The sequence below is a fragment of the Aethalodelphis obliquidens genome, unplaced genomic scaffold (assembly GCF_003676395.1).
Source record: "Aethalodelphis obliquidens isolate GAN/ISIS:26980383/991018 unplaced genomic scaffold, ASM367639v1 scaffold21, whole genome shotgun sequence".
In the NCBI taxonomy this organism is placed as follows: domain Eukaryota; kingdom Metazoa; phylum Chordata; class Mammalia; order Artiodactyla; family Delphinidae; genus Aethalodelphis; species Aethalodelphis obliquidens.
The window spans coordinates 3,758,254-3,772,133 of NW_020837965.1; the positions used below are offsets into that span (position 1 = coordinate 3,758,254).

The 13,880-nt window shown below is 42.2% G+C and overlaps 1 protein-coding gene across 2 annotated transcripts in view; it reads left to right on the forward strand.

The window, feature by feature from the left end:
- The window catches only part of ADCK1 (aarF domain containing kinase 1), a 133,982-nt gene extending 125,024 nt beyond the window's left edge, over nucleotides 1–8,958 (forward strand). The window contains exons 12-15 of one of the 2 annotated variants that reach the window (XM_027120184.1): nucleotides 1,649–1,721; nucleotides 3,340–3,599; nucleotides 4,588–4,650; nucleotides 8,758–8,958. The gene's annotated coding sequence lies outside the window, so the exon portion shown is untranslated. Of the gene's footprint in view, nucleotides 1–1,648; nucleotides 1,722–3,339; nucleotides 4,651–8,757 lie in introns of both variants that reach the window. The other variant, XM_027120183.1, reaches the window with a different exon arrangement.
- The last annotated feature ends 4,922 nt before the right edge of the window (nucleotides 8,959–13,880 follow it).

The following is a 13,880-nucleotide window of genomic DNA, read 5'->3' on the forward strand; positions in this document are numbered from 1 at the left end:
AGGCAGAGGATGCAGGGCTCCTTCTCGGGGACCCAGTGATGCCTCAGCTCTCATCAAGTTCCTCTATCTCCCCTCTTACCACCTCTGGGGAAAAATTTTTTTTGTCGCTGGGGTCGGATTGGGGGAAGTGTTGGAGGGTGTTGGGGGAGGAGAGAATCTTGCTCTTTACTCCTAATGTTTTTCTCCCAAATCCTTTGCTTACATTTTGAGCCTATTCCATCCCCTAAAGAAAAATCCAGATAGCTAGCTTTCTGAATCAAAAGCTAGTAAACGCCGCCCCCCACCACACTGCCATTTTGCAGTCTTATCTCTTCCCAGCCAATAAAAGGGAGAAGCCTGGTTGCTGCTTAATGGTGGGGATGGGGAAAAGGGCAGTGAACAGGAAATGGGGAGGGGAGGATCCCAGCGCTGAAGAGTGCAAAAATCTTAATCTGTCACAATATACCGAGTCTTCCATTTGGTAAAGGATGTATAATGAGATACTTCTGATCTTTTAGTTCTCTTTTGGCTTGCAGGACCAGCCTGCTGCCAAAGGACGCCTCTCCCTTCCTTTGGCCCTGTTTCTCCCCCAGAATACATGCCTGCAGGTTTCCCTGAGCTCACTGGAGCTCTGGTGGTGAAGCAGGAATGTGAAAGTTCACTCAGTGGGAATTTTTTTTTCTTTTTTCTTTTCTTTTATTTATTTTGAAAAATTTATTTTTGGCTGTGTTGGGTCTTCGTTGCTGCACGTGGGCTTTCTTTAGTTGCGGTGAGCAGGGGCTACTCTTCATTGCGGTGTGTGGGCTTCTCATCACGGTGGCTTCACTTATTGTGGAGCACGGGCTCTAGGCGTGCGAGCTTCAGTAGTTGCGGCACGTGGGCTCAGTAGTTGTGGCTCGCGGGCTCTAGAGCGCAGGCTCAGTAGTTGTGGCGCACGGGCTTAGTTGTTCTGCGGCATGTGGGATCTTCCCAGACCAGGGTGCAAACCCATGTCCCCTGCATTGGCAGGTGGATTCTTAACCACTGCGCCACTAGGGAAGTCCCTTCTTTTTTGACTTACAGTGATTTTGAAGTTTAGGCATTCTCTGTCTTTCAGCCATGCTGAGGGTGTGGTTTTTGTGTAGTTTTAATTTTTCTTCTTGTTCTCTATTGTTTCTGGAGGAAATCTGGGGAGACAGACATGGGTAGCCACCACTGTCTCAGTAAAATGGAAGGGAGAGGCATCCTCTGGAAGGTGGGTGGCAAAGGGGATAAGAAGCAAAAAGAACCATTTAAGATCCCACAAGATAGTAGGTGATCAACAAAAGTTTGTTTGCATGGAATTTGCCAGACAGAGCTGGGTTAGTTCTGGCTTTGCTTTCTACCAGCTGTGTGAGTCCTTGGACAAGTCATTTACCTTTCTATTCTTCCGTATCTTCCTCTATGATACAAAAATAATAAAGATACCAACTTCCTACCTCCTAGTGTTATGAGGATTGAATGGGAAGAGGCTTGGGGCATACTAGGCACTTAATAACATTAGCTATTATTATCATTACTACTACCACTACTACTATTATTATTCATTCACTATCTCAAAGAAACTCATCCGTGACAAGCATAAGCTCTGATAACAGTGGTTTAAGAAGACATGTTTCAACATTAAACATTTTCCCTTTAATTCTCTTAGGAAGCAGCAGTAACAAGTTTCCAGTTTTGGTTTCTGATCCTGTTTAAGTTCCTAGTCCATGGCCTTGCATATAGTAAGTATGTACTCAGTAAATACTTGTTGAATGAATGATACTCCATATTTTCAACTATAACAAAAATAATGGGGCCATTTTTTTTGTTTTTGTTTGTTTTTTATTTTATTTATTTATTATTTTTGGCTGTGTTGGGTCTTCGTTGCTGCGTGCGGGCTTTCTCTAGTTGCGGTGAGCAGGGGCTACTCTTCGTTGCGGTGCGCGGGCTTCTCATTGCGGTGGCTCCTCTTGTTGCAGAGCGTGGGCTCTAGGCGTGCAGGCTTCAGTAGTTGTGGCACGTGGGCTCAGTAGTTGTGACTCGCAGGCTCTAGAGCGCAGGCTCAGTAGTTGTTACACATGGACTGCGGCATGTGGGATCTTCCCGGACCAGGGCCCGAACCTGTGTTCCCTGCATTAGCAGGTGGATTCTTAACCACTGTGCCACCAGGGAAGTCCCTGGGGCCATGTTTTAAATCATTTCTCTCTCTCTTCCTCTCTCTCTCTCTCTCTCACACACACACACACACACACTCAGGCACACCCCGTTTTAAAACAGAGTTCAACAAGGCTTTAAGCAGACATAGAATATATATTAGTTTTCTATTGCTGTGTAACAATATCACAGACTTAGTCACTTCCAACAGCACACATTTCTCTCACAGTTTCTGTAGGTCAGGAGTCCCACATCTTAGCTGGGTCCTCTGCCCAGGGTCTCACAAGGTTGTGATCAAGGCTGAACACAGAGTCAGCCTGGTTGTGTTCTTTTCTGAGGCTTGAGACCCTCTTTCAAGTTCAATGAGGTTGTTGGCAGAATTCAGGTCCTTGTGGTTGTAGCATAGAGGCCCTCAGCTCTCAAAGGCTGCCCCTCTCCACAGGCAGTTCACAACATGGCTTTGCTTCTTCAAGGCCAGCAGGAGAGTGTGACTCTAACCTCAGGAAGGACCTAGTCCCTCTTTTAAGGGATCACCTGATTAAGCCAGGCCCACCCAGGATAAGCTCCATTTTGGTTATCTCCAACTCAAGGATGCTGCAAAATCCTTCCACCTTTGCCAAGTAACATGACCAAATCACGGAGTGGCATCCCATCATATTCAGTCTCACCCACATTTAAAGGGAGGGGATTATACAAGATGTATAGGGTTGTGTGTGGGAGTTGAGGGGGTGGGAGTCTCGGGGGCCCTCTTAGAATTCCGACTATCACAGAACATCTCTTTCAGCTCAGTAGATATCATTACAAGTAGAAACTCCAAACTGGGTTTCTACGTTCGAGTTGATATAAACTCAAAGAAGGTGGGGTAGTTTCTGTATGCCAGGTGCTCTTCAGTACTTTAACATCCTTTATTCTAATTCTCACAACTACTGCATTTTACAGAGGGGGCTGGGATATGAACCGGTGTGTTTTGACTCTGGGGCCTGCTCTAACTCCTGTCCTAAATTGAATTTAGAAAAATATGCAGTGACAAACAAATGCATGATAAGTGATTTAAAATGGTGATAGTGACGGCAAGTTATGTGCATGTGCTGCACGTTCTCTCTCTCTCTCTTCTGCTCTCTGACATTAAAGGCTTGGTTACTCAAGGCCACAGTTACAGGATGTTTAAGTAAACAGTCCTCCCTTCCCCACTCTTTTTTTTTCAAGACAAGAAAATGGAACAGAACATCAGGGAAGGAGGCTTCACGGCGTCTCAGAGCAGCTGACTGGCCTGTGCAGAGGCTGTGCGGCCACCTGGCCCGGCCCCCTCCCGCTGTCATGGCCGGGGGACCCTCTGTGCTGCTGTAACCACGAGCGGCTCCTCCCTGGGCGCCAGGACGTCCCTGCCCGGTGCGTGTCTGGAATAGGCACTTAGATCAACGCTGACTCTGGAGCCCGTCCCTGGGTCCTGCAGAAGGGGCCAGAAGGTCAGCCACACGGGGCTTGTCTGTCTCCCTCCCCTTCCCATGCCACCGTCTCCCCACAGACCAAAGCTCAGCTTTTGGTCTCCCACAGCCTCTCGTGACCCCACCCGAATTGGCTTTCCTGCCTTCTGCTTTGCGGAGTATAACTGTAGTGCTTGTACCTGCTCACCAGGGGTCGCAAAGTCCTGGCTCGCTTACCCCAGCTGGCTGGGTACCATTTCTGAGTCCAGGGGCCAAGGGAATTTACACACATACACCTGGTGTTTGTATATTTATCTAATAGGAATCTTTGTTTTTGCTTCTGTCAAGAAATAACTAGCTCTCCTATTTTTTTTTCTAGACACATGCAGCTGTGTCTTTTATGTATTTCTTCCGAGTATATAGAAGAAATAGGCAACACTTTTCCACTCAGAAAGTCATTCCACAAGGTTTGGATAGGGCTAAACACCCTCCACCCCCTCCCCGCTCCCATAAGCTCAGGAGTGGGAACAACTCAGGCCTCGCCAATCAGATCATTTCATTATTCTGGCCACAGCCATTGGATAAGGGATGGTTTCATGGGTGGTGCTGGACCAATCAGAGTGCTCCCTGAGACTTTCCTATTCCTGATTTCTGGGAGGAGAGCTCTTCTTTCTGAGGCTAAGCTGGACTCTGGGTGCTGGCAGCTGTTCTTACCCTAGAAAAGCTCTAGAGAAAGTTTGTATGAGAAATGGAAATACAGGCAGAACCCTAGTGATATTGACTGAGCTCCTGGATCCCCCTATGCCAGAAGCCTTCATACTGCTTCACTTTGGGGTTATATATACACACCAACCACACACACACCTTTTTTTTTTTTTTTTTTCTTTCTTAAGTTGGGATCATCTGGGATTCTGTCACATTTGACTGGAGAGTCCTTATACAAGAACCAACATTCCGGAAATTTCTACCATGTGCCAGGCACTGTGCTATGCATTTTAAATACATTATCTGTTTTAATCTTCTGTTTAAGGGCCTTGCATGGTAGGCACGATTACCTCAGTCTTACAAACTGGAAAAGGGAGTCTCAGAATAGGTAAGTAAATGTCTCATGAGCATACAGCAAGTGGCAGAGCAGCAATCTGTGCTTTCTGTCCTGAACTTCTACACTGCTTACCATCTTTGCTGTTCATTGGCAGTTGGGCTCATATCACTTATAGCATTATTTCATTTCTCCATGGCCTTACCTCTGACTAAACCATTTCGATTGTAAGATGTTGATGGCAGGGACTGTGATATGTTTGCTGGCTCCACTGTCATCACCACTACACAGGCCCACAGCACCCAGCATCGGGTGAGGCATGTCATACACCTTGAACAAACCCTTGCTGAACTCATGACGTGCTCATGGCACTTCACAAAAGGCTAGTCAGAGCCCGAATCGCGGGAGACGAGACACGGGGCAGAGTGTGCAGTCACATCTGCTGAGCTAAACATGCTTTTTGCAATCAGTACAACCAGTTCTCCCCAGGAGCTGACCCTGATGAGTCTCCATCTTTCATTCATTCAATATCCATCCATTCCTACATTCGACAAACATTTTCTGAACATTTATCATATACCAAACATGTTGTACATTTGTCATGTACCAGACATGTTGTAAGACTCAGGATACTAAGTGAATAAGACATGGCTCCTGCCCTCAGAGATCTTATTTGTAACTGCCTTTTAATTACCCTGCAGCAAATTTTCCAAACCATTAGCAAGTTGCTGTTAGAATTGTTGACCAGCTCTCTGGATTGTTCATCACTGGGGCTCAAGCATTGTCCAGGAGGGGAACATCAGCCCCCATATTGGTCTTTGTCAACCAACTTAGCCCCACTTCCACCAACAAGGCTGCCACAATGTACAACTCCAGGGGGCACCATTCACATAAACTAATGACATTCTCAGAAGTTGAGCAATGCACAGCCTGTACAGCTATACACGGCAGCCTTGATAACGCAAACAGGACCCATTAATGATAGCCCTTCCCATTCACAGTCACATTTGTGAAGCACTTTACAGTTTACAAGGAATTTCACCTCCATTGTGTCAGTTGAACCGAGAAATTCTGTTTTGGTTCCCATAATGCATTCTCTCTCCTCTGACCTTCACCCATGGGATTCTCTGTTTGTTCCATGAGCTCCCCATAGCCACGCCCTCTCAGATGGTGACAGTCCAACTGAACTGGTGACAATTACCAAGCACCAAGTCACATTACTGGCCCCAGGCTTTCTTCCACCCAACAGCACCTACCTGGAATTAGCAGTGGCCACAGCTTGGCAGAGGTGACTGTGCTGGTGATTACGGATGCATTTCTTATTTGTCTTTTCAGCCCTGAAATCCTGTCAGTGAGGAGAAGCGATAATAACGTGTTATTAAGCTCTTTCTGGGTAATGTAATTCAGGAGTCAGGAGGCATTTTGGTCATTTATGTCTTTGAAAAGCTTAGAATAATTTTCAGTGTCATTATCCCCCATTTTAAGCCAGGCTCTAATATATAAATATAGATCTGGCCACTCCTGTGGGTATATATAGATACACATGTACTCTTAGATGTGCACATATGATGTGTATATACACATGTACACAAAACACAGGATGTGGGCAGGTATGTGTAGAGTCAACAGAAACTTCCAGTTATTTATAGATCTATGTATATGCATAATAACTCCTTCTTTTAGGATCATGGCTGCTATACGGTTCTATCCAGGTTTTCAGGAATTAAATTTTATTCCTAGCTTCTCCCTTGACATGTTGCAGAGTTTCCATTTTTGCTCATCATTATAATAATGAAAGGAAGAACTCCGTTTACAAATACACCTCCAAGTTGTGCAGTGCCAACGTATAGGGACATTTCAGTTGCCCAGTCCTCTCCATCACACCGCCTTTCCAAGTTATGGTTCCCAGTAAGCTTCTTAGAGCTTTTGATTCCATCAGAAAATGTCTTTCTACTAACTGCCAATTATTTGCTGATTTTCCCCTAACACCTTGTACCTGGTGTTACAGGAAAGGTGCATCTATGGTATGTGGTAATCGTACTTGCTAATGGAGTTGGTGCTTGTTTATAGACTGGAATTTCCAAACTGGAAGGAATGTGAGATTGTATGAGTTGGCTCCCTCTTTGCACAATGAGGAAGGGGATGGTCAGAACGGGCAGTAACTAGTCCCCGGTTCCTGAGAGTCAGTGGCAAAGCCAGGATGAGAATGCATGTCTCCTGGTCCTCCAGCCAAAGCCCTTTCTGATAATGTGTTTCATCCCTCATGGACCACTTAGCCCCACTCTAAGTGTGCTCTTCCTACATTTCTTGTTGAGCACAGTGATGGGGACTGTAGATGGGGTCCTCCACAGTCTCGGTGCAGTCCTAATAAGCTCTTATCAATGCAGTCACAGCGCAGTGGGAAAAACACGAAGACTAAAAGCTCAGTTTCTAACTGCAGCTTTGCCAAATGGCCCTGGCCAAGTCTCAAATGCTGTGTGCTCATTTAGTTACCAGTAAATTGGAAATAGTAATAGTATTGAACCCTTACAGTTGTCGTAAATTAATACACATATAAAGTGCCTGACATATCTTATGTGTTGGCTCTTACTGTTGACCCTCACCTGCCTACAGCATTTTCATCTTGTCCTCACTAAACTCTTCATCTCTATAGATGAATAAAATGATGATGCTTTCAATAAATTTCAAAACCAATTTTTTTTGAATTGATGTTTATTTGAGATTGAAAAGAAACAGAGTATGATCATCAGGATCTTATTTAATGCTGGACTTGGAACTTCCAAATCTACTTCATAGTGTGGTCTAGACACTGAACTTTTTTCAATTGAAATACAGTTGACTAAACACTTAACTCTTAACAAGACTTGTGACCTAGTATTTCCCATCTACAGCTTTACCTCCTTTAAGATAGTTTCATCCACTCCCATTGCTCCCCAAATTTACATCTTTTGGTCCCGTTTACATGAAAGTCCCACAGGTCTTATATTAGCTTCATTCATTGATTTAGTCATATAGACATTTACCGAGTGCCTGTTATGTGCCAATAACTTTCAAGGTGCTAGGGATTTAGCAATAAATAAAATAGCTTCAAACCCTCGTCCTCACGGAGCTTATAATCCTAGTGGGGGTGGTGGTGGACAGTATCTCAAGTCATGATATGTGCTGTGACAAGAGAGCAGGAAAAGGGGACAGGGAGTTCTGGAGAGAGGGTAGACATTACTATTTAAATAAGAAAGGCCTCCTTGATGAGATGGCGTTTGAACACCAAGGAGATAAGGGACCAGCAGCTTGGCTATCTAGGAGGCTATTCCAGGCTGAGGGACCAGCAAGTGCCAAAATCCCTAAGGCTGGAATGTGCTTGGTCTGTTTGAGGTACAGGAAGCCTGTACAGCTGGAGTAGAGTCTATGAAAGGGTAGTAGTAGAGATAAGATTGGAGAAGTACTTCCATCTAAAAGAAAGCATAGTTACATAAAATAATGCAAATGAGAAGATAGCCACCCCCTCCCCCAAGAGGAAAGACCCAAAGTCTCATCAGTCATTGTGTCCATCTCTGACTGATGTTTTTCTCCCTTCTACTTCTCTCATCATCTCATTTGATATTCTAAAGACTAATTTAGAAGATTAGCTGCCACTAACACTCCTTGTATAAAATAATAGGGGAAAGAAAGAGGAAGAAAAGACCTAATAAAACAAGGAAGAATATATGCATATTTACTACATTTTTGCAACCGGCCTCTGTTGATTATTGTAACTTCCTTCTTCTGCCATCTATCCCTTGTTCCTTTTGTTCTCAGCCAGCATTCAGCTGTTCAGGGTTCTCTATCTGGTAGAATGACCCAAGCCTTCCTTCCTGAAGGCTGCGCTCTCCTGGTGGTTCTTCTCGTATTGCTGTAGTTTTCCATTAACTTTTACTAAAGGACATAGATATACAGAAAGCTATAGGAACCCAATGTTCAAAATTAGTACCATTAATTGTGGGACAACTAGACATCATTTGCCTGCAGATGTGATATATAAGTTCAATAGGAAATTCAAAGTATCCTTTTAAAGTATTTTGACTTTATGTGTTAAATCTGAATCAAACCAAGCTTTTAGATTACGACTATTTGCATTTGTCAAAACACATAGAACTGTAAAGTAAAAAAGATGATGTTTTACAGATATAAATTATACCTCAATAAATATGGCTTTAAGAAACCCAAGCCTTGGACTTGAGAAGAAGCAAAGATGGCGGAGTGAGGTGCCGAGGCTATCTGGCCTTTGGGCCAAGGGGAGGGCCGGCCCCCTGGCGCTCAAGTGCTTCTGCTGGCCCGTACGAGGAAGAACATTTTCCTTGACTTGTAGGTGCTTTTATATTCATCTCGGAAAGAAAACAAAATTCTGAACTCAGGATTTGGCAAGTTTTGAATCAGAACTGTGTCGTCTTCAAGCAGAAGAGGTTATTCAAGCTCAGTTTGGAGTTGAGATATAACAAAAAACAAAAAATTACCCAGATAAAATGCAAAAGAAAGAAAATAAATTGTATTATCCTAGCAAGCTATTTTATTTTCCTTTATCCTTTGAAAGATTACTGGATGAGGAATCAGGAAACGTGGATTTTAGTTCTAGTTACACCACGTGGGAATTAATTATATCAGACAAACCATAGTACCTATAGACAAATGTCTGTAGAAACTAATAAATGGCACAGAGCTGGGACTTCCCTGGTGGTGCAGTGGTTAAGAATCCGCCTGCAAATGCAGGGGACGTGAGTTCGAGCCCTGGTCCGGGACGATCCCATATGCTGTGGAGCAACTAAGTCTGTGTGCCACAACTACTGAGCCTGAGCTCTAGAGCCTGCGAGCCACAACTACTGAGCCCGTGTGCCACAACTACTGAAGCCCATGTGCCTAGAGTCCATGCTCCACAACAAAGAGAAGCCACTAAAATGAGAAGCCCGTGTACCGCAACAAAAAGTAGCCCCTGCTCGCCACAACTAGAGAAAGCCTGCGCGCAGCAGCAAAGACCCAATGCAGACAATAAATAATTTTTAAAAAAAGTGTCTTTAAAAAAATAAATAAATGGCACAGAGCAAAATGTAAAGAGATCCCAAAATTATGCATAGCATGTAATATATAACAAATATTTCATTGAATATTAGTCTGCTAATGGCCCAGGAATGAAGGTTTGCATCACAACAGGTAAAGAACTATGATCATCTGAGTGCTTGCTGAAGGCAAAAGGAATACAGAATGGGTAGTGGAAGAGGGTAGTTATAAATACCAGCTATGACCATGTGACCAGTTACAGGAAAGTAATTGTCATGAATATCTCCTCCTTATTTTGTTATGCATATGTTTACGTGTATATGCGTGTTTATGTTTTCTTCCCTTTCTTTTCCCATATCATGTAACATAAGATGTACTGACTTTTTATTATAGTATTTAAGTATTAATTTTACATCATAGTATTTAAGCTATGAGATATCAAGGGGAAAAGTATCACTTAAGGACTTTACCTACTTTCCTGGAGGAGGGTTTAGTGCGTTTTTAATTGTATGCAAGATAGCTATAACACGTTAGGAAGAATTATAACCTTGTTATTGTCTTTATTTGGAGATTAAGTGTGGGTTTAGGAGATGCACGTGGATGCCAAGTTAACACGTAATGATTAAATTTATGCGTCAGCTTGACTGAGCCAAAAAAAAAAGAAACCCAAGCCTTTAGATCTACTGCATTTCGTGGGAAATTCTAGGGATTAAGTGACAGTGTAAGGAGATAGACATATTTAGAATTTGGGACATTCTATATGACAGCTGGCCTGACCTCTTCAAAGGGTCAGCGTCATGAGGGGGAATTGTCACAGATGAGACAACACTTAAGAGCCATAATAAATTTATTGTGTGAAACTTACTGGATCCTCCTTTCAAAGAAACAGGTATAAAATTTTTTTAGGACAGTTATAGAAATTTGAATATGAAGTGAGTTTTAGGTGGTATTAAGGAATTACTGCTATTTTTGTTACATATAATATTGGTATTGTTAATTGGAGAAGTATCCCTACTCTTTGGAGATACATGTTAAATATTTAAGAATTAAGTGTCATGATGTTTTTAATTTACTAAGAAATGATCCAGTTATGAGGCAGAAAAGGCAAAATATTAATAACGGTTAAAACTAGGTGGATGGTATATGGGCTTTTATTGTATTCTTTTCTTTCCTGCGTGTATGAAATTAGAATTAAAATTACACTGAAACAGACAAACAAAAAACAAGAGAAGGCTGCTGCCGGATCCATACAGCTGCCCTACGCAGCCTGTGGACCCAAAGTGGTGATAGACCATGGGATCTAGAGCCTACTGGCCACAGCAAAAACTCATACCTGCTGAAACTGGCGCTTCAGCAACTGCCACTGGCAAAGGAAGAAGGGCTTCTGCCTCCCTTCCATGAATCACGGGTATGTGATTGACCAGATGAATCTAGAACCCTGCTGGCCAGGGGCATCCTACCATGCAGGTGATGGAGCTTAAGCCTCAGAGCCCCTCAGTTGCACAGGCATCTTCCAAGACCCCAGAAGGGCCTTAGCGATGTGTTCATGGGGTCATATGCTTTTGCCACCATCTTTGCAGAAGCAAGATATGTCAACTGAAAATAGTTAAGATTGCTACTTCGACTCTGATTTTCCTTGTGTCATGGTATTGGATGACCATGTGTTGTGCTGGATGGTATTGGAACGGCCATGGGAATTTTGGGGATCCAGCTAAGAGGAAGTTGAACTGTAGGTACATGTAGTTGGTGTTTGACTGTATCTGCTTCTGTGGTTTGCGGTCAATTCCAAGTTGTCCTGTTGTAGGAATGGCTTCCATGAAGACACTTACTGCTCACTGTGCCAACTCCCTGGACTTTATGATATCAAGATGCAGGGCCAGAGGTCATGTGATGTGAATGTGTCCTATGCCCATCATCAGAAGTATTTAGCAGTGGTGGAGGAGAAAAAAAGGCTGAAATGTACAAAGCCAGAAGCTAGTCTGTGTAATATTCTTCCACTTACCCGATGTATAAAATTGTAAGTGGAGAATTTGGTACTCACTGGTGCCTAGTAAAATGGAAGATTTCTTCTATCAGGAACATGCTCAGTAACTTAGCTTACACATTTACAAACACCATATAGTTTTTGATGGGCATTATGAATCGTAGAGTTTATCAGAATTCCTATATTTGTGGGGCAGAACCTGCAGTAGTACTACAAATAGTATGTTTCATATGTTTTATGCGTATCAACTATCAACAATAAAAATAAATTTTAATGAACCATGCTGAAAGAAAAATTCAATTATCTTTTTATTTATTTTCCATTAGATATTACAAAATCTTATCTTATGGAAAAGTGATCAAAGATCATGTAGCACAAAAAAAGTAGAAAAAAAAACCTGTTATAAAGGTATGTTGGGAAGGTGAATAATTATTTTTCCTGGGTATAGTGATGTTTGTGTTATTTCAGCTTTTAAAAATTTATAATGCATTATGATTTTTTCCCTCATTCTAAATAATTATTTGTAATTTTGTGTTCTTTTACTTGAAGAAGGCCTGCACAATTGTATAAGCTTTAGACAGGAGATGTCAGAGCAAAAAGATAGAATTCTAGTCTCTATGACACTTAGAAGCCCATGGCAGCTCTGGATGGCCCATCTCCAGACTCCTTTTATTTAAGGGAGAAATAAGTATCTTTCTTGTTTAAATGACTGTGTTTTTGGCTTTTCTGTTATGAGCAACCAAACAGAATCTTAACTGATATGCCCTTTGACTCAGCAGTTCCACTTCCAGGAATTTGTCCTGCAGATACACTGGCACATTTGCAAAATGTTGTATGGTCAAGGTCATTCATTGCAGCAAAATATGAGAAACAATCTTTATGCTCATCAATGGAGACTGGTTGAATAAATTATGTACATCCATGCAGAGAAATAGTAAGCACTGTATATTAGGAGGAAGCTTGTCATATTGACATGGAATTATCTCTAAGGTATATTGTTAAGAGAAAAAAGTAAGTGCAGAAGAGTGTGAATACCATGCTATTATTTGTGTTAAAGAAGAAAAATATGCCATTGGTTGCCTCTGGGAGCAACTGAATGGCTGAGGACAGAATGAGAGGGAGACTTTTTACTGTGTTCCTTCTGAATGATTGTGAACTTTTAATCTATTAAAAATAAAATTAAAATAAAAACTAGAAAACATTCTTATAATTAATACTTGTATAACAAAACATATTGTTTGCTAAAAAAAAACTCTTTTCAGATACCCCTTAAGAAGTCCAGCCCAGCCAGTGATGAAAGCGATCCCACCTCTTTGACTGATGACCAGATGAAGTAGTTGGCTTTAGTTTAGGGACCTTGAGTGAAGAAGAACGTGTTTTTAATGATAAATGGATGTCAGTGAGGTGGGCAATGATCACACCGAGAAAGGCAATAGGGAGTGGAACAAACTGAAGGTCTGATGGCTTCTCTTTATCATCTTGTGCTGATGCTGGGGCATTGCTTAGTGGGAGGAATGGTGGGTGAACCACTGTTTTATTTCTCTGATTATTTTCTCTCTCTCTTTTTGCTGTATAATTACATGAACAAATGTTACATGCACATATGTCATGACTCAACTCTGTAGAACTTACCATGTTGTATTTGCAATCTGCCTATACCTCCAGGATTGTGAGCCTTGTGAGGGCAGTGACTGTGATTTCTCCCTGTGTCCTGGCACACAGTCAAACTCACCAAATGTTTGTTGAATGAATGACTGAACTCTGCAGAGACCTGCGCTGACATCTGGTGCTCTCTTCCCCACAGCCTCTGGTTGTCATATCTTGAAGACTGTAATATTTATGAAGGCAGGAGCTAAATTTACTTGAATCAACACTGGAACCTCAGCGCAGAGTACTGGTACATAGTAAGTACTAATAAATGTCAGTTTAATGGATGAATGAATGATGCAGTTTTAAAAAAGTTTTATTGACGTATAGTTGATTTACAATGTTATGTTAATTTCTGCTATACAGCAAAGTCATTCAGTTATACATATATATATTCTTTTCCATGTTCTTTTCCATTATGGTTTATCACAGGATATTGAATATAGTTCCCTGTGCTATACAGTAGGACCTTGTTGTTTATCCATTCTATACATAATAGTCTGCATCTGCTGACCCAAACTCCGAGTCCTCCCCTCCCCCACCCCCACCGCCTCCCCCTTGGCAACCACAAGTCTGTTCTCTTATATCTGTGAGTCTGTTTGTTTTGTAGATATGTTCATTTGTG